The 18,148-nt window shown below is 39.7% G+C and overlaps 1 pseudogene; it reads left to right on the plus strand.

Annotated features, from left to right (window-relative positions):
- Positions 1-16,905: 16,905 nt before the first annotated feature.
- Positions 16,906-17,665, plus strand: LOC136772925 (uncharacterized; annotated as a pseudogene).
- Positions 17,666-18,148: the final 483 nt, after the last annotated feature.

The raw sequence follows: 18,148 nt of genomic DNA on the forward strand, positions 1-18,148 counted from the left end.
TCCATGTACCTCTCTCTATATCGTCACCTCCACTTACGCCCAAGGATGCAGTCAAGCTTGACTCATTTTCAATCATTTCGGGCTCAGATTCTGGCATTTTTAAGATCGGATGCCAACCGAAGTCCTTGTTCTATCTACCAGTCACCATCCAAGGCCAATCGATCTCGGTATTAATCGATAGTGGAGCCTCGCGGACTTTCATAGGAAAACGTGGAATTTTGTCTCTCGCTGAACTACCAATTCGAACCTCCAATACCGAGCCTGTCAAAGTTATGACCGCGGACGGACACCTAGAAATGTTGGAGGAACAAGTAACTGTAGCTATTTCCATCGAGGATCGGACTCTGCCAATTAATATTGTTATTTTTCCGTCGCTAGCTGTTCCTCTGGTACTCGGATTAGACGCTCTTGCCTCCTTTGCTATCGTTATTAATTGCGCCGAGGCTAGTTGGTATTTCGGCGACGAACCATCTCGCGTGTATCCTTTCTATCGTGCTCTCACGGAAAGTGAGAATGAATGCCTGCCGAAAAATCTTTCGGGGTGTCAGGGACTAGTTGAATTAGGCGATAGTGAGAAATCTCGCTTAGAACAATTTTTAGATGAACATATACCGCGTTTACGACAAGCTCCGGGGCTTACTCATCTAACCGAACACCGAATAGACGTAGGAGGTCACCCCGCAATCAAACAACGATATTATCCCGTGACTCCTATTGTACAGCAGTCTATTTACCAAGAGGTCGACCGCTTGTTAGCCGAAAACATTATCGAACCATCCCAGAGCGACTGGTCGTCTCCTATCGTGATGGTTAAGAAGGCCAACGGAACATATAGATTTTGTTTAGATTTTCGACGGGTTAACGCCGTATCCAAGAAAGACGCGTATCCTTTACCGTATATGAATGCCATTTTAGACAAGCTTCGCTCTGCTCGATATATTACTGCTCTCGACCTTAGTCAGGCGTATTTTCAGATCCCTATGGCTTCCGATAGTAAGGAAATTACCGCGTTTACCGTTCCGGGAAAAGGCCTGTTCCATTTTCGTAGGATGCCCTTCGGATAGACCGGTGCTCCGGCAACCTTTCAACGTTTGTTAGACAAAGTGATAGGGCCCGAGATGGAACCTCATGCTTTCGCATATTTGGATGATATAATCATCGTGACTGCCGATTTCGATGAACATTTGGAATGGCTGAGGCGGGTCTTTGCGCGGATTGTTGAGGCGGGATTGCTCATTAATCCCGAAAAGAGTGAATTCTGTAAATCCAATGTTCGATACTTGGGTTTCAGAATTGATGAAGAAGGCTTGCGTACCGATCCCGACAAAATCTCGCCAATTTTACAGTATTTCCGACCCAAGGACGTTAAACAAATTAGACGCTTCTTGGGAATGACCTCCTGGTATCGCCGGTTCGTGCCAAATTTCGCTACCGTCGCCGAACCTTTAAATCGATTATTGAAGAAAAAGCAAATGTGGGTGTGGGACTCGGAACAAGAAGAAGCTTTTCAACTGCTCAAAACACGCCTAAAGACGACTCCGATATTGACCTGTCCTAATTTCGATCTACCGTTCGTTCTTCAAACTGACGCGAGCACGATCGGGTTAGGTGCCGTATTAACGCAGAGCAAGGATGATCAAGAATTCGTCATAGCGTATGCTAGTCGAACCTTGACCGATCAGGAACGAAAGTATTCTGCTACCGAACTAGAATGTCTCGCCGTATTGTGGTCAATCAAGAAATTTCGAGGTTACTTGGAAGGGTACTCGTTTACTGTCGTGACCGACCACAGCAGTTTGCGATGGCTGCAAAATCTCAAAGATCCGACTGGTCGACTCGCCAGGTGGTCGCTCGATCTTATGCAGTATAATTTTGACGTGATGTATCGAAAGGGCTCCCTAAATTTGGTACCAGATGCTCTGTCAAGGATGTACGAGCCACTCGAAGGAGAAACTGATGATTCTGCCGCTATCGAACCCTCCAATCCCGATTTGGCGAACACCATAATAGCTTTTCCGAACGATACCGATTCCACCCTCCATGAGTCACCCGATGAGCCCAGTTCGAAATTAGAAACCAACGAGTACGTTCCACTCGGCGTACCGCCGAATCTCTGTCGTTCTTCCAGCCCTTCTGTGGAACACCTACATGCGATCAATCGAAGCCAAGTCAATGATCCAACCCCTTCTACTGACGACTCTCTCGTGGCCTCTACCGAACCCAACGGGCCCACCCTCTTATCCGAGAACGATAATTTCGATGATACCGGAGATGAATGGTATACGAAACGCCGGTCGATCCTGACCGAAACGCCGGAAAAACTCCCGAATTATCTGCTGTACAACGGAAAAATGTACTATTACCGACCACGTTCCGATACCGATGCAGAATTGGAAGATCTTCAGCCGTGGAAGCTGGTCCTACCGCAAGACATTCGTCGGGAAGCCATAAACAATGCCCATTCGTTGCCGCAAGCTGGGCATCTTGGCATCGAAAAGACATACCACCGCCTAACAAATCGCTATTTCTGGCCCGGTATGTATCGTGATATCGTAACCTTTGTGAGGTGCTGCGATACCTGTCAGAGATGCAAGGTCGAGCAACAACCGCCAAAAGGATTTATGGGTCGTAGGATAGCGGAAATGCCCTGGGATATCGTGGCTGTCGACCTAATGGGACCTTTACCAAAAAGCGCTCGTGGATTTGTGTATATTATCGTTTTTCAAGACCTCTTTACAAAATGGATCGAGTGTTGTCCATTGCGTAACGCTACCGGAGCGAAGGTCAAAGAGTAATTTCACGAATTGATACTTTCTCGTTGAGGAGCACCAAGAGTTCTCCATTCGGATAACGGGACGGAATTTGTTAACAAAGTCATGAAGGAATTATGCTCGGAGTATCGCCTCGTCCGGTCAACTACCCCTCCGTATAGGCCCGAAGCCAATCCCGTAGAGCGAACCAATCGTGTATTAAAAACCATGATCGTTTCATTCCTGGAGGAAAACCATCGCGACTGGGACGTGCACCTTTCCGATTTTCGTTTCGCCTATAATACGGCCTGGCACACGGCTACGGGAGTAACTCCAGCCTTCCTGAATTTAGGACGAGAACCCGTGCCAATTCGCCATTACCGAGACATCGAAACTGAGGAACCTGACCCTACCTTACCTACCGACCCCGATACTACTCTATGGAGACAACGAATGAAACGCATGCGTGATTTACAGGAGCGAGTAGCGCTGAGATTAGAGGAAACCTTTGATAAAACCGCACAACGTTATAATGCTCATCGACGGGACATTCGTTTGAAGGTTGGCGATCTTGTGTTAACCAAGACTCGTAAACTATCATCGGGCGAGGATCGAATAGCAGCCAAATTATTCCCGAAATACCATGGTCCCTATCGCGTCATTAAAATTCTATCCCCTGCCGTCTACGAGATTGAAAGCCTCGACAACCAGAAACGCGTGAAAACTCATGTAGCAGACGTCAAAACATACACTCCTCCGTCGTAACGTAGGTCCGTGTCGATTGATTAATCCCTCTTTATTGTCTTATCCCGTTCCCCTACAAAAAAAAAAAAAAAAAATTCTTAAACCATCCTCCTGGGGCTACCCCCAATCTATCGTCCGCTCCTGCTCTACGGCGATCCCGCGCCATCTGTGGTTCACGCTCGCGAACGGTCGATACCTACCGCTACCGCTGCAACGGATCAAAACAATGGGATTCGTAGAAGGACTGAGCTAACCCACAACAATAACATTGGAACAAGTAGGACTAAGGAAGAGGGGATATCAGTCGAGAGTCAAGCCTACCGCAGTTACACATATTCGTCGTGATCGTCCAAAGTATTAACACGGAATACCCACGCCATTTTGATTTCGAGGAGGGTATCTCTCGCATTCCAGAAGTGATTCCTACCCACTACGGATTACTACCGTTGCCGTTCAAGGACCGCTACCGCTCCCTCGTTCCAAAGAACCATTGGGATACGCCAACCTTATCGTCGCCATGCCCTACGATTTGAGTGATGCTGCGATACTAGAGCCGATGGGGGAATTTTTGCCGGACATCAATCGACTGATAAGACGTCCAGGCTTCTCCACGGCACTCGGAGAGGTCCTGTCACGCTACCAGCAAGCTAGACATGTTCCCGGCTACGCTACTCGCCCCGACCCGAAGGAACCCTCGGCGGGCCCATCCACCTCGGAAGCAACACTAGGCGCTCTGCTAGCAATATTACCCGCTACCACGAATAAGCCAGGAGATACGAAATTCGAACCAGAGAACCTATCCTACGGGCCCACCCCGGTCTCTCGGAACGTGGGCACCAACACTGAACCTTGGAAGGATCCACCTACGACACGTGAGATTGGCATCCAAACACTACCGTTCACTGTGCGTGTAAACCAACGGTATGGATGTCCATTCTGCCCACGTTCTACCGTCACTTATTGGGAAAGTCCAGACGATACCGCCATACCCGGATGGGACGGGATATTGTGTGGACCACCCGACGATACTGTACCGGAGGTTCACAAGGCTTCCGATTATGATGACGATTATTGGGAACGAGAGTCCGACTCAATTCGTAACACCGTTACAACCAGCGACGTTCCTCCCCCTCCCACTGGAATATCGGCTCCTCGTCATCCTTCCTGTCGCCAGGCTTGTCACAACTGCGGGGAGATCGGCCACCGATACAGCCAATGCCAAAAGTCCCGCAAGAGATTTTGCTACCGATGTGGTAGACCCGGAGTCAGTATCAGGGAATGCCCTCGTTGTAGGGATGCGTGGAACGACGAGTGGGAGTCACGACAGGCCGCGTTGGCGGCTCGAGGAAGACGCTAACCTCCTATGAGGAGATTCCGAGGCTGTAATAACGGGGTACCTATCTCCAGGGGTGAAACGGGCGCCCAGGGACCTAGGATTAAAATCAGAAAAAGAGAAGATTTTTTTTTTATATAGGGTAATACTGTAACCCACTGTGATTTCTCGTCTGCGAATAGTGTGCCATATTCCTTTGCCTTTAGGTTAGTCCGAGGCCAATACCGTTCGGACGCATTCCTTTGTTTAATTTTTTTTTCTTTTTTTTCTTTTCTATTCTTTTTCCTTTATTTCGTTTCATCTATCGAAATGTGTATTAATCCTCTCTTCTTGTAATAAAAAGTCTTGTTGTTTTGTACCACTAACCCGGCGGGGCTTGATTTACTATCCTTTTCCTCTCTCTCTGTCGTTCTCCTAACCCTCCCCTAGGAAGCCCCCTTGACCCACTACCCCGACTCACTTTTGGGGGATTTCGAGAATGACAAAAAAAAAAAAAAAAAAAAAAAAACCTTTGATAAACTGGCTGGTCGGGCTCAGGGAGAGCCTAAGTTCGGTCTCCCATCACAAGGAGGGGGGAGTTGTAACGTGGCCAATCCTACGCGGTTGGATGGCGTCACAAACTTAAGGGCTAGAACCCTCCTCTCGCTATCGGTTGCTCCCTCGAGTTTAACTATTGTAAAAACTAGACTAGAGATCGACAAATAAGCCATTTTAATGAGCATGTTAGACTAAGCTTTTCAGCCCAAGGTCGGGGGGAGACTCCAGGATCGCTGCGGAATCCCGCCACCACTAAAGGTCAGAGGTTCATTTAGCCATTATACGACTTTTGTTTATCGCGTCACCAGGTGGTGATATTTAGTCATCTATCTCGAGTTGCACTTTTTGGCTTTCTTCTCACGCATTATGCCTTTTATAATCTGTAATCGCTTGTACGGCGTGTCGACCGGAGTGGGGGCCTTGCCTCTCCGCTCTCCTACCCCCTTAACACCTCTAGGGAAAACCACCCCACCCTCCAGGGCCTCAGGAACGGACCACGCAGCTTCGCCCTCTCGCTTTCCGGACTCCCGATAGTCGTCGCCTCCCAACTCAACCAGATTGGGGCTAAAAGAGAAGCTCTATAGGTCGCTGCGCTATGCCAACTAAGCCTGAGTTAACGTAAATTACTCAGAACGTAAAGAAGGATCATATCCGGATGGAGTAATTATCGCCTAACCGCCCTCGCGGAGAACATCTATCGACAATGGATTACGAAGCAGTCTCAGCTCAAATCCATCGCTACCGCTGCCGCCAACAACAATATTTGGAGTCGTTCAGAACGGAACTTCCGCCTGACGACGGAAAAGAAGAGAAAAGAGCTAGAGAAGAGGATAGCCTAGCCTCGCGGATCCTCGTGACTCTTCGATAATGCGATCGTTATCCGAGCCTAGTAATGACTAGGTGGGGATGATCGAGAGGTACCGAGATCCCTGTACCGCTACCGCAGTCGAAATTTGGCACTTGGTGGAATCCGACGTGAATCTGGAGCTCCCCGAACCTGACCTGCGACCGTCTTCAGGAATCTAGTCGAAGTTACCGAACCAGCGTTGTCCAGGGAAAGCTGCCGTATTCGGGAGGAGGAGTTTGAGTTGAAGAATCAGGAAAATTGAGCGGATCGGTGAGTGCCTCCCTCGGGTCGACCATGCCAGTTAATGCTTAACTTGCCTTATATCGAGCCATTGTCAGAAGTTACCAGAAAGCCTTGAATTTGAGTTTTGCGTAGGATCATGGCCCGGAATTCAATACCGATGCATTGAAGAATTATTAAAGTAGAGTCCCGAGAAGTCAGCTGGAGAAAAGCGAATTATTTTCCTTATTATTTTAGTTATTTATCGTTGGCGGTGTCGCGCGTCGAGGCCTGCCTGTTGTAGGCTCGATATAATTTTCGATATCTTTATAGAGTCTTACCGCGACAAAATTGCCCGAGTCTGGTATCGTTTAACGGATTGATAGTCCAAGATTGAGTGTCACCGGGCATCAATTCCGTCTCCAGATCACTTTCAGCTGGAAGAATATGTTCTCCGCTTTTGAGGCGTGTGAGATAGTTAGAGTCCTCTTTGATTAAATATTTGCGTCATTAATTGTCGGTATAGGTGATTGGCCGTGATCGTAGGCAATATTCATCACCATTTTCTCTAAAGTGAGTTGTATCCTCTTCATGTACCTCGGCCTGATACTTGTAATCCTTTGAGAATTTATCATAAAGGGTAATAGAAAGTGGCGGGCCAATCAATTTACGAATTTCGACTTTTAGCTCTTACGATTTGAAATCTGAGGTGTTATCGATCGTTGTAAATAGTTTATTTTGTGAATAAACCTCAGAGTTTTCCTAGGTAAATCATGCCTTTTCCTTTATTCGTATTTTACCTCTTTAGTTAAGGATTATCGTAGCCACTTTATCGAAGGCCTCTCCTAACCAGACCCCTCTCCATTATCCAGATCGGGACCGAGCTGGCCCAGCATTTTGGGGAAAATATCACTATATCGAACAAGTGGATGATGCAGAGAGTAATGTACTAGAGAAAACTGGTCTATGTGGACCTGGCGCCCAACCTACCGTTCCTAGAGTTTATTTAGAGCATTTGGAGAAAGACGTAGGAATCCTCGCGTATTAGTTTTTGGCTGTATCGTATCGTTTCCCCAAATACCGTTTGGTAGAGTAGCCGTATTTTGCTCTACGCGGCGAGTTTTATCCACTAGGGATTTTTGCCGCGTAACAACATCTACGATTTAAACCGACAATCTTTTACGACGACCATTGCAACCACACAACCTGCCCCATCTTACAACGACCACTGCCGTCCAGAAATTTGCCAACATCTTACGACAACCATAGCGAACCACACATCCAATTGAACCGTAAGATAAACTAGAAATCCAATTGCTAGTCACACACATCTGAACTCTAACGAAGAGGCATTTTCTCTTCTAGTTTAAATACCACGAATCCTGCTGACCTTGTCGATCTATCGCCGCTCGAAGCCCGACATTTCGATTATATCGTCGGCTCTGTTAACGCAATTCAGCAGTGTCTCTCCTGACCCAATTATATTTGGAAGCCATTTGAGCCATGCTGCGTTGCTGACGCAGCGCCTAACGTAATAGCGGATTGGAGCCTGACCCTGGACATCTATGTGATGTTTGACTAGAGTAGTCGCCGGGACTGGTCCAACCATCTCGGGGAAGTTATCACTTAGAAACTTCTCTAATACCGCGTTTTGCTCGCTAGTCATCTCAGCGATAGCAAAACACAAAGATACGTGTGTCTCATTTGAGCTTGCCGCGTTGATTTTCGCGAATCTCAAATTTACTCGGTCGTGCGTTTGCCATAAATCGCGCGAAGTATCAATTATAACTCCGAATAATCGGAGAAAATCCATACCGAGGACACAGTCGTAGTCTAAAACCGGTAGCACGCGGAAATACATTACTTTTCTTGTTTTTCCTAACTCTAGTTCTAGCGCAATAACCCCAATTACTCGTGTTTCTGTACCATCGGCAGTACGCATTACTCTATCTTGCGACCTGTCAATTTTCGCTTGGATTCTTTCCAGCGTACGATGACCGAGGTACGATCGCGATGCTCCCGTACCTATTAGTGCAGGAAAAATTTGTACAAATAATTCTAACTGCAAATAATAGCAGCCATCGGTATTCGGTTGATTAGTGAACGCATCACTCCGAACACAGCGACGAGTTCGAAGTATGATGTTCCCTTTTCCCCCTACCTGGCCAAGAGTCGCGGTGCGCTCCTTGGACAATAATTCGTCCAAAGCACACAAATGATCGGATGAACTACTCGGTTCAATTTCGTTTATCGAATCATCGGGGTCATTTTCTAATGAATGTAGTCTTCCTACTTCTGAGGTAAAACTACAAACGCTCTCTTCACTAAAATCTTCAGCGCTAAAGTCCGGTCGCGACGGATTGGACTCGTCCTCCGAATTTGAGGTTGATGAGTCCCGCAAATCTATCTGATCGCTTTCCGACGCGTAATCTTCATAATCCGTGTTACTCATTGACGAGTCCCTCCACGGTTCGGGGTCGGTGAATCGTACCGTCCTACCCGATGCACGAAGACTGTCAGCCGGGCCCGCGCGAGTTTCCTCCGCGAGCCCTACTGCCCGTTTCCCGGATTTCTCGCACTCCCGTATACATTATTCAATAGGCTCTGACCTATTGTCGACGCGGACGTTGTTGGTGGCCACTGCGCTTAAGTATAAGACAGCGCGGGTGTGGTCACCGTTTACGGGGGCATCGGCGCTTGCATCCCGGTGGCTTGTTGAGCCCACCAAGGTGCAGGCGTAAGCGCGCGCGGTTTGAGTCGGCTCACGCGAAGGACACTCTCTCGCATAGTGTCCTCTTCCTCCACAACGTTGACATATCGCTGTGTCGCGGAATTGACCCCCAAGATCCTGATATCGCGACTGACCCGCTACCTGTCCTCCCGGCGCTCGTGAGGAGAAGGTTGGTCTTCGCTGACCTTGTTTTGGAGCTGCAGCGATAGCACCTAGCTCGTCCGACGAACTGCTACGGTGTCCGCTATGGCTTGAGCTCTGTTTCCTACTCCCTTTTTAAGAATGTCTTCGGGACGATCTCTTAGACGATGTCTTGTGAGATTCCCGCGAACTATCTGACCCTGAGCTAGAGTCGCTGGTCGATCCAGACGAGCGTCGTTTGGATTTACCGCGTTTTCCTCTTCTTGAACACGATTTCTTATTTTTCAGCTTTTCATCATCCGATTTCTTCGCGTTCTTGCCTGTTACGTCACTTTTCTTCTGTTTTTTCGACTTTTTCTCGCTCTTTTCGGAAACCGCAGAGAGAGCTTCACAATCTTTACGCGACGATTTATCTTCTTCGTGCGTTTTCGAAGCTCCAGGCGGTGGTTTGAGTGCCTTATCTATCTCCGCGTTCTTCTCAATTTCCCGACCTATTTCGCGTAAACCCGTGAATGAATCGAAATCCCTACGAAACATTCTACGGCGGTAATTGGGACGTAGGTTTCGATAAACCAGGTCCAATTGAACCGAGACCGAAGAGGTCGGCCTAATTTCTTTTAGAATCGACCGAATACGCACTAAATACGCCTTGATCGATTCGCCCTCCCTTTGTGTCTGTTGTCGAGCCTTCTCCCATTTCGCGTCGTTATCTTCCTCATCCCCGAATTGGTTGAGGAAGGCCTCGCGGAAGCCACGCCATGTCGAGCAGGAGCTGCTATCGACCTTAAACCAGGCTTTGGCTTCCCCGCTCAACGCGACGGGGAGGATTTCCCTAATCTCGCTAAACGTTAGGTCGGAGACATTGCGGCAATGTTCTAAATTCTCTATAAAGTCTTCGGCGTCGTCAGCATCGTGATTCTTAAATCGAATACCCCACTTCCGGAAAGCATCTAATACCCGTGTTCCTCTCCGGCTGGAGTATCGTGAGCTAGACTCGCTCGATCTTTCCGAACTCGATGATCTAATTCGCGATCGGTATTCCGAGGGTTGTCGACATCGGCTAGTCGCACCCCGGCTTGTTCCCGGCGAATCTCTACTAATTTCGCGGGGTTGAGGCATCTCCGATGCCCTTCCGACCGGTGCAGGCCCTTGCGCTCCTGCCGACTGATACGCAATTACTAACTGCACGATGCTAGCTAGTAATTTGGGCGGAATCGCTCCTAATGCTGGATTTCCCACCCCTACCGGCGCATTTCTTTCCCTCGAATACTCCGGGTCCGCTGGGGTTCGGTTGGGTGGTTCCGAAGACCGCTCATCAAGATCACGCCTTCGGAAGCCCGACCTGTCTGAATCTGATTCAAACGTAACCCCTCGTTTCGGTTTCGGCGTTAGTTTGCGATTTTTATCAATACATGTCAAATTCGAGTCGCTACTCTGGTAGGTACTAGATTGTCCTACAACTGTTGTGCAAGTGAGTCGACTATCATTAAAGATAGTGAAAATGGCCGAAATCTAGTGACATTTTTGCTATAGTTTAGTAAAACTTTTACTACAGTGTATGATTAAAGAGCGGAAGTGTGAAATAGTAAAAGTTTTGACCAATGTGACAGTTTGACAGCTGATTGCGATAAAGTTGATATAATTAATTTAAACTTAGAAAAAACTAAATGAATACAAATTAAGATTAAACACTACCTTTTGTAACGGAGTTTACTTGAGTTAACTACTACGGGAGGTAGTACTAAAATTAATATTAATAATCAAGATGATATCTCCAGGCGCTGTTAGCTTTCTCCGTCAGATAAGTTACAAAATAATTCTAAATTAATTTTGACATCCCTTATAGAAAATATGGAATATATTTCTTTGTAAAAATTTGAATTTCTTTCACAGGTTATAGTTCTTTCAGTTGAAGCAGTTTTAATAATTATTATGCCCATGGAGCTATAAATGAATATATTATTATTCATAATGAATGAGATGAATGAAGAATAGAATATATGAAAAATTTCTAGAGCATTTATAAATATTCATCTGCTTTGTGGCCAAAATGTCAGCATTTGATTCAGCTGTGAGACAAAACTCATGGAATGATGTGAAAGAGGTAACAAGTTAATATAGGATTTTTAAAACGAATAGCTGAAATCTATGTTGAGGTGGAGAGTAAATATTAGTTCAGCCACAAATTTCTGCATATGAGAAAATATTTCATATTATGTTTTAGGTATAACGGTTACAAAAAGTATAGCTTTCGCAGGATTAAAACACTGCTGATATATTCATCATAAATAGTTACGGAAACTGACATGGGTAACCTGATCTACATTTCAATCGCACTGATAACATTTTGGCTATGATTTAATGCAAAGCATGTGCAGCATGGAAGAAGGTAACACTTATACTACAAATTATGATTATAAACCTTATAAAAGTACAGCGCTTCTAACTCCACATCAAATATTATCTTAAATGCTAACTACTATTTGACATCTAACTTATACATTATATCATTATACAATTTAAAACAATGGATATTTTGTCTTATTTATTACATTTTTCTTTATTTGGTAATTAATAATGCATGACATTTCCATACATATACATACACACACAGTAGGCTATTTGTATAAAAATAATTTACCATAGTTTTCTTAGTCACTATTTTTGTATAATTCGATAGTGTCTTTTTTAAATTACATTTGTAATGAAAAAATGTTAATTTACTTGTTATTCATTCCGAGGGTAACGAGTAAGTGTGTGATAATATTAGTAGTAATATATTAAATTAAAAATGCATTACATTTTTCTATGACTATTCCCGCAACCTTGTTTTCTTCATAAATCAAATAATCCGTCTCAACACCAGATTTTCAGAGCGAGTCAATTTTGATATCAATTACCAAATTGTAAGGTAGAAAAAAGTGAGGCAAAATTAATAATGTTAGGAAAAATTAATCGCAGTGACGATTTTACTGATTATTAAATAACAAACATTTTAGGTGAAAAATATGTATATTATTTCATATTTTTCCGCGTGGTCGCTAAATTTTAATAGCTAAAGATGCCTTATAGTAATCAATTTAAAGTAAACCGTACGACAGAATCATATTACCATATGAGTGAGGATAAAATAATCCCATGACAGTTTATGTAGATTATAATCTTATAGCTATACATTCGATATAGATAGAAGCTTTATTATTTTAAATAAAAGAACACAAAATATTTTGCAGATAACGTTCTGTTTTTCATTGAAAAAACAAGTGCTATGCAAATATAAACCTTAAATCGTGAAAAGATTGTACAAAAATAAATTAGATCTGGTATTATCCATAAATATTATTCTTAAAATGTTTGTCGCATATATTATAAATTACAACAGAATATCTACATGCCTCTTTTCGGTTAAGACGAATTAATCTCAAACACTGTACATATGCAATAGTACATAGTAGATCGCTAAGTCGGCGGATTGGCTAGAGGGGCTTTGTTTACATCGTACTCTTAACCAGGGAGAAACACTCTCTCCGCTGTATTTCCATTGCTATAAAAGCACTTCGATTGGGATATTTCAATTTATAAGTGAAATACAATTTTGGTGAATTAGGAAAGAGAATTTGCATGTGAAATAGGCAAAACAAAAGTTTATTGAAAATGCCAAAAGTTTCTAAACCCTATAAAAACATGCAAACTATTTATCCAGATGGGTATAAATATTATGTACGTCAAAGACGAATGAAAAGAAATAGAAATGAAGTAATGTAAGTTTTTGTATATATATATATATATAAATATATAGTTGAAGGAAATAAGTACATACTTCAAAATTATTATTTCATTGATTAACATCTCATTTTTTATAAAGATACTTAAAATGTAGTGATAAAAGGTGCCCGGGTACTGCAAGAACTTTAAACGGCAAAGAAAATTTTCAAAAATTAACCGACCATAATCATAATGTTAATACTAATATAATTAATAAAGCAAAATTCAAAGAGGAAATTTTTAATTACATGCATAATTATCCATGTACTTCAAAACAAGCGTTTGATGCATGCTCTTTAAGGTATTACTTTTTTACTACTATTAATAATGTAATTTTAAACTTCAATCATACAACAAAACTAATCTTAAGTTGATTTCCATATTAAAGAAATGAAGTTGCGCCTTTGAGCTTTGCAGAAATTCAAAAAACTTTGAAAAGCTGGAATGCTGAAAATCGTCCGAAGCTTCCAGATACAATGGAGGAAGTAGAAATAATTTTAAATTCTACAAATTGGCAAAACATTTTAAAATTTACTATAAGGGGAAAAGAACATAAGTTAGATATACTTCAATATGAAGATGGAAAAGATATTTTAATTATATTGTACGATAAACAATTATGTAAATTGATAGAAAAAAACAAATTATGCCACATAGATGGTACATTCGAAACAGTTCCAAAATTATTAAATGCATACCAACTATTAATTGTCATGGCAGAGTACAACAACCAAGTCAGTAACTTCTTAAATATTTTTAGTGCATTTAAGATGAAATGTGGGGGCTTTCCAATTAGCCCGAAAATCGACACAATCGGTTACAAATGTACTGTTTATATGGCACACAATGTGCCATTTGTGTCCGATTGTGTGTTGATATTTAGGGTAATTGGAAAGTTCCTTTTAGTATGTAATATAATTGATTAGCCAGAAAGTAATATTTCGGATTTGATGTCTCTCTATTTACATAAATCAAAATTACTTTCCTAATAACTCAATAATACATTCACTGATTTCTTTTTGAAATTTGCATTTTGTAAGATAGTCTAATTTTCAAAAACCTTTTTTCCTTAAATTTATATTTATATTTTAAGATAAAGACAGGTTAGCTGATTTAAAGCAATAAAGTTAGAAATAATCCCTCGTCAACATTAATATATATGCAGAAAAGTTTTTGAAAAAAAAATTCTTTGAACTTGAAGGGGAGGCATAAGATAAGATATAATGCGATTGTTTTTGCCTTGAAATTTCATTTACAAGTAACAAAAAGGCTAAATTCATTTTTCTCAATTGAACCTTTTTTTTTATTTTTATTATCGTAATTTATCTGAAAGCATTCCAAATTACTATACTGCATTATCTTTACACTTTACGTAGCACAAAAAATACTTTTGGATTTAGTCATTTCATGGCTTCACTGTATACTCTTTATTTAAAAAAATATGCAAAAATAATATGGTGAATCAATTAGAAAAAATGAATATAGAATACATAATTTTCTAATTTATATATGTTTAAGTTTTGAGGTCTTATAAAGTTATGATTTTTTTTAATCAGAAGCAATAAATAAACTTAGATATAAATTTTATAAAAAGGAATGAATGAAGCATTTTTTACAAAGTCAGATTAAATTCAATTGTATATTATAGAACAGTGATCGGAAAAATGTTCACTTCTTTAGCTGTTAATATTATCGCTAATAGGGATTTCCTATTATTAACAATAGTAATATAAATTAAAAATGCAAAAATTGTTAAGCACTGTTTTAAAAGATTCAGAAGCTCATGCAGATGCAAATAATCTCCAGATTTCATAAATAATTGAAAATCACTATTTTCTATAAATTTGTAACCACCAAATCCTATTAAAGTATACAACCAAATTTAATGCGATTATTTCGAAAATACCCAATTACATTGTTCTCTTTATACTTTGTTTCTTGATTTTCTCTTTAATCTTCTTTTCATTCTAAAAACCGAAAATTTTTCTTAATGAATGAATTCATAGAAAAAAGTATTTTCGAAAAAATCTGAAACACGTAAACTAGTCAATTAAGCTCTCTAAAATAATCTTCTTACAATTAACACAGCGCATTAAATATACATATTTCATTAAAAAGACAACTCTATTCTGAAGTTAAAACTTACGAATTCTATGTATACTTTCAAAACATAATATTTATTGCATAATTGAATACAAAATGTTAAATTCATAGATAGTGTGTTGAAAAGCTTTTACAACTGAAAGAATATGAAATAAAAATTAAGGGATTTTATTTAAAAAAACCCAAAAAGATTTTCATATAATCTTCAAATGATCTTTCAAGATCTGATAAATAAGATGATTGTGTCCCAATAGAAGTTATACACCTTTTATTGATATAATTTCTCATTTATCTTTCTCACGCTATTTATGATAATACATTGTTTAAAAACAGCTTTCCTGTATGCATATATTTTAAAAGTTAAATCAAACTTTATGATGTTTATTTTATATCTATATATGGAGATTATTAATATTTTCATTTACATTTTACGCGAATTAAACAGGCTATTGGCAATATAACAGCGAACGTGACGTCACCAAGATGGCGATGCATATGGCGGCTGAACGTAGGATGATTGTACACGAAGTATAGGCAGATTCACGATTTTCATTGAAATAAATTGTAACGAAGCACTACAATCGGTCTAGTTTTTTTTGTAGCTTCGCTAGAATAGATGACGATACAAATTTATAAAAGTATCAGCTCTTCTTCGTTAACTAATTAAAAAAAATTATAAACTGTTTTGGAATTGATTCAGCTGAACAGCTGATAGTTTGCTTACGTCACTACCTACAGTATCAGTAGTCGAAATCGTTTGTGTAATTGCAATATTCAGTTAATGGAGTTAAAACAATACAAGGAAAATAATTATTAAGAGAATTACTATTTTTTAAGGAAATCTTATCCAGAATAAATTATTTTATTAACTTAAAGTACCTACTACTTTGTGTTGAATTATGAAATTAACACTTGCTGAAATTTGTAAATTTGGAGACTGTAATGCATCCAGCAGAAATTTTGTCGAAGGAGAACATTTATTGAACTCAAAGCATATTTTAAAATGTGGAAAGTTAACGTCGAATTCTGAACTTACTATAAATATCCTAGCATACTGTTTACAGACATCAGATTTAAAGAGCAAACCACATGAAGTAAAGGTTGAAATAAACAACCAAAATTTTACAATTAATAAATGTGAATGCTCGTGTAAAGCTGGACTGAGCCAAAAATGCAAACACATATTAGGCGTATTACTGTATTGTTATAAGTAAGTACTGATTATATCTGTATGTTATATGAATGGTTAGTTTAACAGCTAATTGGTATTATAATTTTAGGAATAATATAGAAGATTTTGAAAACTTATCTTGTACAGATATCAAATGTGTATGGAAAAAGAGTCAAAAAGAGACTCTTGAACAATATAAAGCAACACAAGTTCGAAATCATGAATGCTATGCAACATGTTATAAAGGCTGTGATGAGATATCAATATCTGATGAACAGATAAATATGATCCAAAAGTTATCATCGGTTTTAGGTGAAAATGCTTTCTTAAAGCATATGTAAGCACAATCTTTTTTTTCATTCATCAATTATTCAAGAATTGATTTTTTCTAATCTTTGTTTATATACATTAATATTTAATAAACGTTTTTTCAATAATTATATGTATATTTTAAAATTTCCAAAGATTGGAAGACATGAAGTTTTAGAATTAAACAATAATAATATGGGACATGAAAATTTAGAAATTGTAAAGGCTCTCGTTAATAACGAAGATTCCAAGGTCATGAAATTAGTTAATACAGTTTCAATAAATGAAATGAGAGATTGTTGTGAGGAAGGCTCCGCAATTTTTATGCAGAAGATTTTGTTACTGTTTGTATTGATTCAGAGCATTCGTTACTATAATGGCTGAAGCTACGTCAATTTCGAATAACTGGATCAAGAATATACAAAATATATACATATTCTTTAAATAAAGCGCCTAATTGGGAAAAAAATCACTATAATATTTTTATCCTAAGTCATTTAAAAACAAATATACAGAGCATGGAAAAAAATATGAAAAGGTGGCAATAAAGGAATATGAAAAATTTACTGAAACAAAAGTAACAACCTGTGGCATAGTGATTTCGAAGTTAAATGCTTGGATGGGATACAGTCCGGATGGTGTAATTATGAAAGATGGCGAACCTTCTGTTTTGGTTGAAGTGAAATGCCCTTATGCTGGGAAAAACAATGGAATATCGGAAATATTACCGACGTTAAAATATCTTAAGATAGATAAAGATAACTCAGTAGTATTTACGGAGAAACACGAGTTTTATTGCCAAATTCAAATGGGCATGGCATTATTGAATATAAAGTCAACAGATTTTATTATTTATGCATCTCACGAATCTAGTTTCATAATTTTAAAGGTGCCATTTAACGAAAATTACATTTTAAATATTTTGACGGTGGTAAAAAAATCTTTTTTCATCTGTATGCTTCACTATATTTGTTTATCAGAAAATGATAAAGATCAAAAAGCGAATAATAATTAATTTTATATTGCATTACTTATTGTTGTATGTGTTTTAAAGAAAGTATCTCATAATAAATAAAAGAAATAGTAAAACAATCATTGACTTTATTTTTCTTAATATTGAATCAATAGAATAATAATGATAAATAATCTTTCAAATCTTACAAGATTCTGATCGATCAATTCCTTTATAATTTGTTAATGAATACTTTTTATAATTACATTTAAAATTTGTCATCTTTTAAAATGGCAGAACTTAAATTGACTACAGCGCAAATTATTGTGAAAATTTGTTCTATTCTTGGAGTTAAATATGCAGGAACTTTGGTGCTTAAAAATTTGAAAACTTTAATACGTTGATTTGATTTTTCAATATGCACTCGTGCTTTAGCAATTTTTGCCTTCAACAATGCTTCTTCTTTAGAAAATTGTTGTTTATCTCTTAAAAAGGGTGGTCTTATTAATTTGATGTCATGGTGTAAACAAAGCTCGTCTACTAAAA

The sequence above is a fragment of the Prorops nasuta genome, unplaced genomic scaffold (genome assembly GCF_024137725.1).
Source record: "Prorops nasuta isolate Cenicafe-Biocafe unplaced genomic scaffold, Cenicafe_Pnas_1.2 PNAS00001, whole genome shotgun sequence".
NCBI classification, from domain to species: Eukaryota; Metazoa; Arthropoda; class Insecta; order Hymenoptera; family Bethylidae; genus Prorops; species Prorops nasuta.